Raw genomic sequence first — 12430 nt, forward strand, 5'->3', positions numbered from 1 at the left:
ATGCATTTTTATTAGCAGATCAACAGATGCACTAAAATTTTATGTGCTGGATAGGTATCGCATGCCACAATTTGGGACAGGAAACATGTTTTTTTATTTCTTCATACAGTTTGCAGCAAAGTCCTGTCTGCAGGCCCCAGGTACTGATTTCGTGCTCATAATAGTAAATCCTATTTGTATAACTAGTAGTAGCAACGGGCAGCAGGTAAGGTTCACAGTACCTCAGTGAATCTTTCTTTTACACATCTAGAGACAGAAAAGTAGGAAAAGAGACATGAGAATACCTCTCCTACAAAAACAGGTATGACAAGTGTTCTCATCTAAGCTCACTATAGATATTTAGAGAACAACTTGAAAGTGTTTAAGGATCCCTGCATGGGCTGATGGGTTAACACACCAGTTCCAGAGTAGCGTCGGCTTTTCTCATTTTAAGACCAGATGCAACTCGGTGTAAAGCCGCGATTTAAATTATCTTAAGCAGCAGTGCCTTGGGTGGTCAAGCACCAGCATTACGGTGCGTAAACTAATTCACAAAAGCCTCTTCAAGCGGTTAAGAGAAAACGATACAATTTTACAAACTTGCTCGGTCTCCTTTGAACACTTAATCTCAGCGCTTTAAATTAACGAGCAGCTCTCCCAAAGTCATCGCTATACGAGTTACACGTTCCATGCGATTGCTCGCTAATTGCAACTAATTGCGGCTTTGTCATCTCCCGAAGGACCCTGAATTACACGTGGGGTTTTTTTCAGCAGTTTCCTGCCCGGTACCTGCCGCAGACCGCGGGAGCTGGGCAGAGCTCACTGCGCGGGGCGGCGGCTGGCCCCGGAACCGTGGCATCGGAGTAAACCGAGCCCTGTCCTCGCGCCGCACGTTCGGCGGGCCGTAACGACCCTTGGTCCGCAGCCCGGTGCCCCGGGCCGGGCCTGCCAGGGGCCGGCGGCAGCTCCGGCATCTCTCAGCCGAGTCGACGGGACGCCCGGCAGCGGCTGGGGGGCGCCCGGCGGGGCCCGGGCCGGCCGCCCCACCCCGCCAAGGGCCTCCGGAGCCCCCCCATCCTCCCCTTTCCCCTGCTCTCGCCAAAGGTCAGCGTTTAAACTTCCTCGCTCTGCCGGGACGGGCCGAGGCGAGGCGAGCTTCCCCCGGGCGGGGTGGGGCGGGAGGCCGGGGGAGTTGCCCCTGCTCCCCCCGGCGCGGCTCAGCCCGGCCCGGCTGCTTTTGTCTCTGCTGGGAGGAGCCAGCAAGAGGCAGATTGCTGAAGAAACACCACCCCAAGTGCTGGCCGGCCGCCAGGCAGTGTAAAACTCCGGCCGGTTGGTGGCAAGTTTCGCCAGATCGTGGCGAAGAGGCGGCACATCCGTCGGTCGGCGGCGGAGCGGCGCGCCCCGCGCAGCGCCCGCTCTGCGGCCCGGCGGGGTGAGTGCGGGAGGCGCTGCCGGGCGCGGGCCGGGGCTGCGCGGCCGCGGGGGGTGCGGGCGCCCCGGCTCTGCCCGCACGGGCAGCGGGGCCGGCGGCGGTGCTGGCGGCGGGCGGGCGGCGCGGAGGGGATGCTTGCGGAAGGCAGCGGCTGCGGCGGCCCCCCGCGCCCGGCGGTGCCGCCGAAGCAAAGCGCAGACATAAAACCTGGGTAAGTTCTCCATTTAAAAATATTAAAAATAGACCCTCCGGCTCCGTAGCGTTGCCGAGTGAGTCATTTCCAAACTAAATGTCTCGGTCTAACCCTTCCCCCCAGGCAACGCAATAATTCCGAAACCGGGGGTGAAGGGAAACAGGCTTTTCTCCCTTCTTTCTCTAAATAAATTGAATTAGCACGTAGCCACTGCAAGAGGAGACAAAAGTTGTGAGTAGCAGGCTGCCTGTTTAAAAATTGAAGTGTAGCTCCATCCCTTTCTGTCTCCCTCGGGCCTCTACCTCGTGGCGATGCCACCCGTGTTTCCCCGACAAGTGCTCAGAACCTCTCTCCCCAAGGAGCAGTTACAGTGCTTTCCATTTTCGTGGACATAATCTACTTTTCGGTTCCTTCAACTCTAAACCCGTACCCTACCACCTTCTTCTCTGCGGGACACCAGCCACAGCGGCACGTCCAGCAGTGACCCCAGTCAACACAGCTCCTAGCTGTCTATGCTGAAAAACATAGTCCAAAACACAGCTATTTTTTTTCCCCTGCCTTTTCCAGTCATATGATGATTTGTTCATGTAGGTGGGCTGTCTTGACTAGAGAGATTTTTTGTTTGTCAGCAACAAGTGCTGAGCGTATTTATAGGCAATGCTGCAATTTTTGTGGTATGAAAGGTTTCAGTTATGCAGAACTCACTGGGTCAGTGTGCAAGAGCTGTTGACATCTTGCTTATAGCGCTGTATGTGCATGTATATTTAATGTATATACCTGTAGATCTTATTTCATAATGAGGCAGCATGCATAAGACAGAGAAGCTGATGACTAGGCAATGTAGCTTTTTCTAAAACAGATGCCATGCTCCAGCTGTGCAGTGGTCCCTGATGGTATAGATAGATCAGCGGAGTCAAGACGTGCTTTGCAGACTTCCCTGAAACTAGCTAGGGGTAAAATCCTGTCTTCTGACCCCTGTGAAGAACTGTGTTAACGTTTTGCCAAGAAAAAAATGACCTGTAGCTGAATATAAGTGCAATAAGTTATGCAAGCTATTTCACAGCCATGAGAAGGACATTAGGACTGAGAGTGTGATCTGTGGTAGCAGCCCAAATCTAATGGCATTTCTGTGTAGGTGAGTAGAGAAACGTGATTAAAAAGCACTTGCATTCTGGTTTTGCTGTGTAGATTAAATTTCTCCTATTAAAGCTATTTATATTTTTTACAGCCAAGAGAGACCATTGTGATTGCTTGACCTGTCACATAGGGTGCAGAGTGCTGATAGATTCCCCCAGAAGGTTTGCAACTTTTCTTTTAGTTGTAACATGTAAGATATTAATGAACTTAAAAGTGCTACCAAAGTACTGAACTGAAAAGAAAATATGATTCTCTTGTGTTCCAAACCACAAGCAAAAGCAGAATTCCCATCCCAAGTAAATGAAAATTTCACATTTATGTAAGGCAATGTACGCTCTTGATACACAGTTCATAGGCAACTTACAGCATTCTTGATAATATTTTAGTGCCATGGACTTCTATGGCATATCTGAGGAGGAAAATTCTTGGACTTGGGCTGAGAAACAGCTGCTTTTTGGTGAAGCTAGGAAAAAGCTTTTCCAGAAGTAGATTGTGCTGTGGTTGTCTATGTGGGGATGTCCTGGATATCTGACTGAACTAGCTGGCAAGTCAGCTATGGTGCATTTCACTGGATTCTGCATGGATGGTACCTGGAAGCTGGCAGTGCCAAGGGTGGGTAGGGAAGTTCAAGGGCATATGAGAGTCTTTTTTGCTATGTCAGTTTAATAGCAGTATTTCCTTTTGGCAGTTTTACAGCAGAGTTAAGGTGACAGTTTTGCATTTTTCTTCAGCCTTCAAGATAAAATTCTTTGTAATTATTTTTATGCAGCATGTTTATGGGCTGTCTGATGTCAGCGGAGACTCTTGATAAGACTTCCAAAGTTCGACTGGAACGCAGGTAGTGTTTACTGACTCCTCAATCCCTTATGGAAGAATTTCAATTCCTTAAATTTCCAGAAACCAAAGACACAGAATAGGTGAGACATTTAACCTTTTATATGAGAAATAAATCGATGTAGCTTCCATTCTTAGGGAAAGAGTAGAGGAATGGGACCTGAATGTATCAGCAAGGGATTAGAAGTAGCAGTCAAATGAGTACTAGAATTGTATCCTTTTTGTAACTCATTTTCAATGAGTTCAGTTTTCATGTGAGTTTTCTAGGTGCCTGTAGTATTTCTGGGTTTTTTCCCCACCGCAATGTATGGCCTTTTGTACTCATTGTTTCTGCTGATCTGAATTGAAGCATAAATGTACACTAAGTATGTTCTGCGTGCCAGGGCTTATTTAGTAGGGCATAACAACCTGTTCTTACTACAGGAGATGGGGCTATGAGCAACTCTGAGGATGGAAGATTGTGCTTAAGATTTTAGCAAAAAACCCTGCTTATACTAGAGCTGGGTGAGGGTAGGCTGTGATGTATAAGCAGGCTACTTAACTGCTATGTTTTGTAGCCCCAGGGTTAAAAATGTGGGGCATACTTATGTTTTTAATAACAACAATAGGAATGTGAAAAGAAAAAACAAGCAAAAAGGAGTAAGTATGAAGTGCAAGAAAGCACAAAGATAATAGATTGTCATTCTAGCTGCAGCAGAGATAGTTTCTAAAATAATTGCAGTTGCTGATGTTCTGTCTGATTTTGATGAAGTGTATCCTGCATGCTTTCTGATCAACATTTCTAGAAAATTAAACATTTTTAACATTTAGAGTGATAGGACTTTTTTTCTTCTGAAGCTGTGCTCTCTCAACCTCTGCCCCACCTCTGCCTGGCATCTTTAAGAAAGCATCCCTGTAGCTCTCCTTTACCTGTTCCCCTCTTGTAACTATGAATTAGTTCATGAATTTCACCACATTTGACCAAGGAAGGAAAGGTCTAAAAGGACAAAGTTTCTCTGAGCTTTGTGAAAGTGTTTTTAGAGCCCATGCTTGAAAGAAGGGCTCTTGGTGGGGATTATCCCTTCCTGCACAATGAAATTCAGAAGAGAGCATGATGTGGGTGAGCAGGGCTGTTTTAGTTCTGCTGCTCATGTTAACTACAGAGTATGAACAGTTTACTTGTTGAGCAGCTATGACTTTTATTCCTTTTTGCTAAGCAAAACTGCTGTGATCGCTGCAGACTGCTCAATGTACTCTGTATTTGTTTTGAATGAGTTAATACATGTATTTCCTGAATTTTGCAGCAGATGCTACTCGGGAGTCATTTGAAACAGGTTGAAGCTGCTATGTTAGTTTCTAGGTTTGAAAAACAAGTCAGTTCAATCCAAAGGCCTTTTCTACAGCAAAAAGTTTGATAGCTTACTCATACTTGTATCATTCAAGTGTGGCCTGTTTTGCTCCAGTAGGGACGCACTTACTAGTGCATCTATTGAATGCTGTTCCTGACAGTGGAAGGAAATAACTACTTATGTCTGTGTAATTTTTTTTTTTTTCTTTCCTTGTTTTCATGCTATGGCTTGTTTCCATATGTCTGTGCTGATTAAAAGTCATTCTGGAAATCAACAGAGTTTAAGACTGGTAGGCCTGGGAATAACATAGGCCACTAAATCGGGGGCCTGAGCTCCTTGAAGTACTACTTTGCTATTAAATCAGTTATGCTTTTTAGAGTGTAACAGCTTGAGTAAAGCCTTGCTATAGAATTGGAGGCAGAGCAATGGTGATTTTAACTCTGCTGTCTGAAGTGAGCTATGTCTTGATGGGTGAAACTCGAAAGAGGGATGCAGATAAGCTGCTGCTTAAAAAATCTGCACTAGCTGCCGTGGATTAGGACAGCACTGCACTGACTTCATTTTGAAAGGATGGTTACTGTAACTGTCATGGATACAACTTTATGAAATGCCTAAAAAACCCCAATGCTTTCAGTTAATCAGAAGATGGTGATGTATCTCCAATTTCCCCTCTCTTATCCCTTCCTTCTCTCTATTGGATGGGGTTCTTACCTAACCAAAGCGGTAAGCGTATTTTTTCAGTCCCAGTCCAGTCCATCAGTTTTATGATTCTGAAACTCTGCTATGCTTTTGTTTCTTGCCTTTCATAGGCAGGTTTTTGGTGTGGTATTTGCTCATACAGGGAACACAATTCGTTTCAATCAGATTACATCAGTTGTTAGTGCATCTAAATCAAATTTGTCTCTAGCTGAATTCATACTGATCTGCTAAGTGATTCTAATGAGGTGTTCTCTATTCTCCATCCAAGAATTTCAGAGCTTTTTGCAAACATGTGGTGCCTTTTAATAGCTATGACAATTTTCTCCATTTTTTGAATTATGTGAGCCCAAAGAATTAAGTAATGTTTTTGAAATAACATAGAAAACCAGTGGTAGAGAACAAAATAACTTTGTTGTCTTAGATGCTACTCCTATATTACAAAATACTTATTTTTCTGTATGCTCTTTACTGTGACCTGATTGCTTTAGTTTATATTGAACTGGTTCACTGCCATTACTGATTTCTTACATTCTTTTTAATGAGGAACTGTACTGCATATAGACATGAAGCAGCAGTCCTACTTCTAACTGGCCATCAACTCCAAATGGGTTACAGTGGTTTCTGAATTACAGAGAAGCTTCTCAGACCATGTTGGGATATAAGCAAAGGTTTTTCCCCCTCCTCATATATTTCCTCTTGCTGTAAGCAGAGTTTCGCTTTGAGTTTCAGGTTTGCTTTAACCTCAGGAACTCAAAGCATAACTAGTAGAAACCACTGAGTTTCTTTTCAAATGTTACATAGCTCTTTTGTCAAAGCCAGATTAGATCTGTTTGTGAATTTTTGAGATGTGTTGTGAATAAAGGCATGATGTGGGTCCAATTTGAAGAGGGAATATGCAAAAGATGGGGAAGGAAGGCAGGGATGCTGGGGTCTCATTTGTGGAGATGGGTGTGTACTAGGAAGATAGGGAAGGTGAGATCTTGTTTTGGGTAGTCAAACAGTAGCAGTAAAGTTATTGGATATATGGGTGCATACCAGAGTGTCAACACTGTATTGAGAGAACTGTTTTCCCATATTCTGTTTATGTCAATTCTTTTACATATTTCATCTTGGTAGTTAAAAATCTATTAAGTTTAATTAAGGATAGGTGAGTTCACTAGAACATCTCCAGACTGTTTATGGGGCACCAAGTTGCTGCCTTCATGGTGGGGTAGCCCAGCAAAGGAATAATAATGATAAAAAGACACCTTTTGGTATTGAGTCAGCTTTGAAAAGGAGAAGTAGATCAGGTGAATGCTTGTTCTCTCCAATTCTGTGAAATAATTTGAAAACCTTCATTAAAGTTGCTCAGAGGGATATTTTTGTTTGGTGAATAGGATCCTGGCTTGTGAGGTAGAAGACCTGGGTAAGTGACTTCACTGGATTTGCAACTTCATTTCCTCAGCTAGAAAATTGAGATAATTATTTTCACTCTTATTAGTAACCCTCCAAGAGCTCTTCACGAAATCAATGTTTTGCAGGACTGAGTGGCTCATCTACCTGGGGCTGAGCCTGCATGGGATACCTCTGGGCTTTCCTGCGGTGCAGGGTGGGGAGGGCAGGCTGGAGGTGTGGGGTGGGCAGGCAGGCAACCCCAGCAGCAGTGCACTGCCTGCACTGGAGCCAGCCAGGGGCTGGCAGCAGGTGTGTGGTGGGGCTGCAGGTAATATGCTTTGGCTGGCTGAAGTGCTGCATTTGCCAGCTGGCATGTAACCTGCACAGAGAGTTTGAGTTATCACCTTGCTTTGCCCCCTGGGGCAGCATCTGGGTTACAGCTGGATGAAGTGCAGTGGTGTTGGTGGAACACCCTCCTTGTTACTGCCTGGATCCTGCCCTTGTGCTGAGGAGTAGGGGCATTGCCCCCGAGTGTGCCTGTGGCCCGCGATACCTGATCATAGCTTTGCTAGAGTTTCCCCTTGCAAAATTTCTGAGCTGGTTTTGTTGGTGGGATTTCAGAAACAAGTGGCGTTAATATATGGGTGGAAGAAGCTGTCTTTTAAAGTCTGCAACTTGAATCAATCCTGCTGACAAGATTGTCAGACCTGAAGGCTGGTCTTGCACTCTTCCATTTACCTTCCTGCATTGGGAATATCTCTTAGGGCATGGTCTGTGCTCCTGGTGCTAGCATGAGCACACCTGAAGATAAACTGTTCCGTATGTGAGGGTCTGCTCACCAAAGAAAATATCTGCACTTTTCCTTGCTGTTTCAGGGCTTAACTCAAACCATGTTAACACCAATATTTAGATTCCTATTGTCTTTGATGGGCTGTGGATTAAGCACTAAATTTTTCACGAGTCAGATTTCCAAAGGTATGAAGGCATGGAAGGATGAATGTAGGAAGGACCATGCCTTGCAATCGGGTCCCAGGCTGCCTCCAAAATCTTTTACACTCTTGCTTTTAATTATTTTGATATATGTCTAAGACAAAGTTTCTGATTAATGTTAACCAGAAAAGACCTTTGTTAGTTATTAAATAAATCTCTATTTGATCATCTTATCTCCTTCTGAAAATGAGACCTTTTTCACTTTTAAGAAACTGTGCAGTTGGGGGCTGTAAGAGAAACTGTGTTGCAAATTTAACACTGGCAAGTGCTGCCTTTGTTTTTGTAGAATGTAAACGAAGTTCATGCATGTGTAGTTGTGATTACCAAACAGACTTGAAGTTACAGGTTGTGGGCTGCTTTTCCACTTCTCCATATGGCTGCATAGAAAATCAATGGGGGATTTTTGTCAGAAATACTGTCATCAGGTCTTGTCAGTTGAACTTGAATCAAGGATTTGGCTAGTCACGTACTTTGTTAGGAATTTACTTGGCTGCAAGAAGAATCAGCTAACAAGAATCTTAACAGTTTTCTGTGTGTTTTTTGTGTCTGAGGTAGGATGAAACTGCTCGTTGTGGGTCTGTAGGCCTACTACAGTGGGGGATTTCTCTTAAGATTATGCCTCTTCCACATCCAAAATCATTACAAAACAATTCTGGTGCATGTTGCAGTACCCAGTTTGTGTATTTAATGGTCATAGGTCATCAATGTCACAATTGTACAAAGCATATAAAGGAGAGGAAAATGGGCAAGTGGATATCTTTCTTAAAGATGGGGCTGGAGTTTTACCACTAAAAGAAGTTCAAATGGCAGAACTTCTCTTATATGTGAATGCATTCCTCATTCTCTGTTGCTCTGTTTCAGGAGACCTGGGAAGTGCTTGTTTGGATGAATTGAGCATCCTGTGACTTCTCTGCTCTGCTTCCCCTCCCTTGCCTTCTGGTTTAAAGTTACTTTCTGACTTGTGGCTTTTTGGTGTGAAGTAGTGCTGGTACAAGTTTTACTCTAAGAAGCAAAAACAGTTCTAATTTTTGCTGCCCTGTCACTTCCATTAGTGAGTGTTGCTCAGAGTCTTGCAAAGAAGGCATCAGAGGAATTTAAAATGGTTTGTTCTTTTGTTTAACCTCAGTTACCATGGGCTTTTTGTTGTTTAGCCCAAGATTATCATGAAGGTTCATAATTTAGAGGAAATGCTGCCAACTTTTTCTTTGAGTTTTTCTTTCTTTGGTAGAGATACACCTAGGTATATTGCCTGATCTTCCTTTTCCTCCAGACAGTCAGATGTATTATGGTCCATTGGGAGGGAAAGGTCTTTTCATGAAATCATTTTATAATGATTTCTGTGTTGGTTTTCATGGCTAACAGAAAACAAACAATAAAAAAAATCCTAGCTTGATGACCATAATGTTTATATAAATGTCTGTATCTATGTGTGTTTGAAGAGGATTTGTCTCCATGTTTGATTCTTCTCTTTAAAGATTTAGATTAATCCTAGAAGTGTTTACTCAGATGTGATGAATTGCAAGTGAATGAAATTACGTTGTTGTCAGATTGACTCATTGTCCTGCTTTGCTCCCCCAGTTGAGAACACTGGTTTCAAGCTCTGGAGAGTTTGCTCACTCAAAGACCTGGGTTTTACACAGATGACATCTCTCCTTGTTAGAGATCTAGAGGGTTTTGATAGCTGGTCTTTGAGATGATAATTGAGGATAAGAGGGGAAAAAAAAAAAAGACCGGGGATAGGATAGCTGAAAGAGAAGGAAGAGCAGTACCTGTCTCTCACTTACTTACGACAAGCTTCTTCTCAAAACAAGATGTGCAGGGTCATTAAGCAAGATGAGGAGAGTGGGGAATGTTTTAGGATGTTATCAGCTGGCAAGAAGTTTGAAATGCCGTGATGCCACATAAAGCATTGTCCCAGCAGCTGGAGCATGTGGCAGTGAGAGATTATCTTGGTGCAGCTGTATCTCTCATGCAGTTGCTGCACTTCAGTCTCCGGGTCTTTGTGCAGTTTATAGTCAATGGTGAGAGTTTTGCTTGGTCGCTAGAACATGCTGCACCCTGATAGCTCCATTCACTCTGTATAAAAGGAGAAAAAAAAATAATTACTTCTCTGTAAAGCTTTTTCTAGTTTCTGTGGTTGATAAAGAATAGGACTATGATTATTAGAAGTAGGTGATATTTTGTAGTCTTCTAAAACACTTTAATCTTAGGAAGAGGAGACTGTAGCTGCGAGGGAGTTCGGACTGAAGGCCTCTAGGAGGACAGTATCTGTTTCTGAATATTTCTGCGTAATTCTGTGAGAGTTCTCATGGCAAAGTGAAGAGGAAAACTGTTCCTTGCTGTACTCAGTATTTTGCTAAATACTGTTCATTCCCAATAGCTAAACCAGCCTGAATACCATGAGGGCTTCTCACTAACCTATAACTATGTTAATGCTTTTCTTGCCACAAGGGTAGTTTCTCTCAGTAAAAAGCCAAAAAAATGCATGCTGCAGAATGCACGCTATGGACATTGCCAACAAACTGCCAATGCAACTTCACTGTGAAAATGAAGCAGTATTTACAAGGCTGCCTTGCTTTGGGAAAGCTTCCAGTGGAAACTAGTTGCTATGAAAGGAAAATCTGGTCTGATGGAAGTGTTTGGTTGGGCTTGGGTGTTTTGTTATGCCTTCAGATGCACTTGTGCCAAAAGTCCGTTTTCTCGTAAATGCTCTGTTACTTCAAGCTTTATGAAACTCTGGAAATAGCTAAAATAGGCTGTGGGCATGTGGAGAGGATGGTCCTTCTCACAGACATTGGCATTTGCAGTTCTGATAACATGTGGGTCAGTTATGTTTGGATACCATTTGGTGGCTGGCCTGCTTTCAGAGTAACTGAAGTCTGCTGTGCCTGACATTTAACTGTTACTGGTTTAGATAAGATAGGAGAGATTTGTATCTGTGAATCCTGAAGAAATGAAAATAAGACTGAATCTGGTCCTAAAGCTGAAGACCTTGTCTTAAATTCCTGATGAGAACCTAAAGTAAGGTTGACTTGACAGTAACACAGAATTGCAGGCTGGGGTTGGGGGAGGAAGGGGGAAGAGGGATGTCTTATCTGCTCTTCGCAGACAAAAGCTTGTTATTATCTGTCTACGTGACTCTAACAGAGGTTAAGGAAAACAGCATGTATGTTTCTGTGAGCAGAAACAAGCACATTCCTTTGGTAAGAAGTGTTCAGGAAATTTATTGTGGGGCACTGTGTAATGTCACAGTTCTGCTGCTGTGGAATCAGTCTCATAAATCCATAGCACAAGCTCAGGAGGGACATAACTGATCATAGAGTTTTGCCGCCTGCACGGAACAGGCCAAATAATTTCCTAGGCAAACTCTAAATCTATGTATATTAAGGCACAGAGGTTGTTCTCCCAATTTACATTTCTGAATTTAAGCTTTCCCCTTGCAATTTAATCTAACTCAAATTAATATAAATGCAGTTTTATAAAATGATTTCATTGCTGGGGAGAAAGATACTTGTATGCCCTTATGGCACCTGGAACAGTGATAGGAGAAAGCTTGTGGGCTAGCACAGGCATCTTAACCACTCCTTTCTAGCTTTGTTAAATGCCTACAACTGATCTAAAGTAACACTTATATTGCATTTTATAGGTCTGCAAAATATATGCTGTTTTCCCTTTATTAAAATTGTTAGACATTTTGCTGCACTGCTGGGAGAAGTGATCTGTCACTCATTCAGCTCCTCACATTGTCAGCTTTGGAACTTGGAGATGACAAACATTGGCACAAGAACTTTTTTGCAACAGAAACATCCATTATACTTGCATTTTGCCTCCCAGACACCTTTTGGTATGCTGTGAGAAAAGCTTGCCCTCGGCTCTCCAAGGTGCTGCAGCTTTTTTCCTCTGACAACTTCTGATGTGGTTACAATTGCCAATAGAGAAATTGCTAGCAGGTTGAAAATGTGTGGGCAATGTCAAATGAACTCTTATTTAAAAATGCACACAGAAGACCCTGCTGATTAGTTGTATTAGTTTACATTTATTCTTGATTTCTAAAAGTTATGACATGCTGTTGGTTTTTTTTATGTTGGAGCAGAGCAGACACAGAATCAACAGATTTCTGGTCTTTCAAGCCATAACCGTTAAGCTTATGTCACGAAAGACTGTCTGGGCTTTATCATCTCTAAAGACAGCCAGGAGCTGTCTAAAGAGAGAAAAAAAGTTGCAATTGTAGCCATGTTCCAGTTCCACACAGATCTGTGCAAACTGTATTTAGCTTGTGGGGGAATAACAACTGTATTTACTACTTGGTGCTGCTCAAGAATGATAGTACCACGTATTCCAGTGCCTAAAAAATGAGATGTTTTCTTCTTTAACTTCCTTGGTGACAGGGTATGTGGTGTCTGTGGCACAGCATGGGCTTGTGAGGCCTTCATGGTGGCCGAGCAGAATCTGACAAGGCCA

The 12430-nt window shown here is 43.3% G+C and overlaps 1 protein-coding gene across 7 annotated transcripts in view; it reads left to right on the forward strand.

Annotated features, from left to right (window-relative positions):
* The first annotated feature begins 1185 nt into the window (after nucleotides 1–1185).
* The window catches only part of PRR5L (proline rich 5 like), a 44588-nt gene continuing 33343 nt past the window's right edge, over nucleotides 1186–12430 (forward strand). The window contains exons 1-3 of one of the 7 annotated variants that reach the window (XM_055790080.1): nucleotides 1186–1414; nucleotides 2836–2905; nucleotides 3514–3582. The gene's annotated coding sequence lies outside the window, so the exon portion shown is untranslated. Of the gene's footprint in view, nucleotides 1415–1489; nucleotides 1626–2835; nucleotides 2906–3513; nucleotides 3662–12430 lie in introns of those variants that run through there. The other 6 variants (XM_055790076.1, XM_027795858.2, XM_055790094.1 and 3 more) reach the window with 6 other exon arrangements.

Source organism: Falco peregrinus, chromosome 1, assembly GCF_023634155.1.
Source record: "Falco peregrinus isolate bFalPer1 chromosome 1, bFalPer1.pri, whole genome shotgun sequence".
NCBI lineage: Eukaryota > Metazoa > Chordata > Aves > Falconiformes > Falconidae > Falco > Falco peregrinus.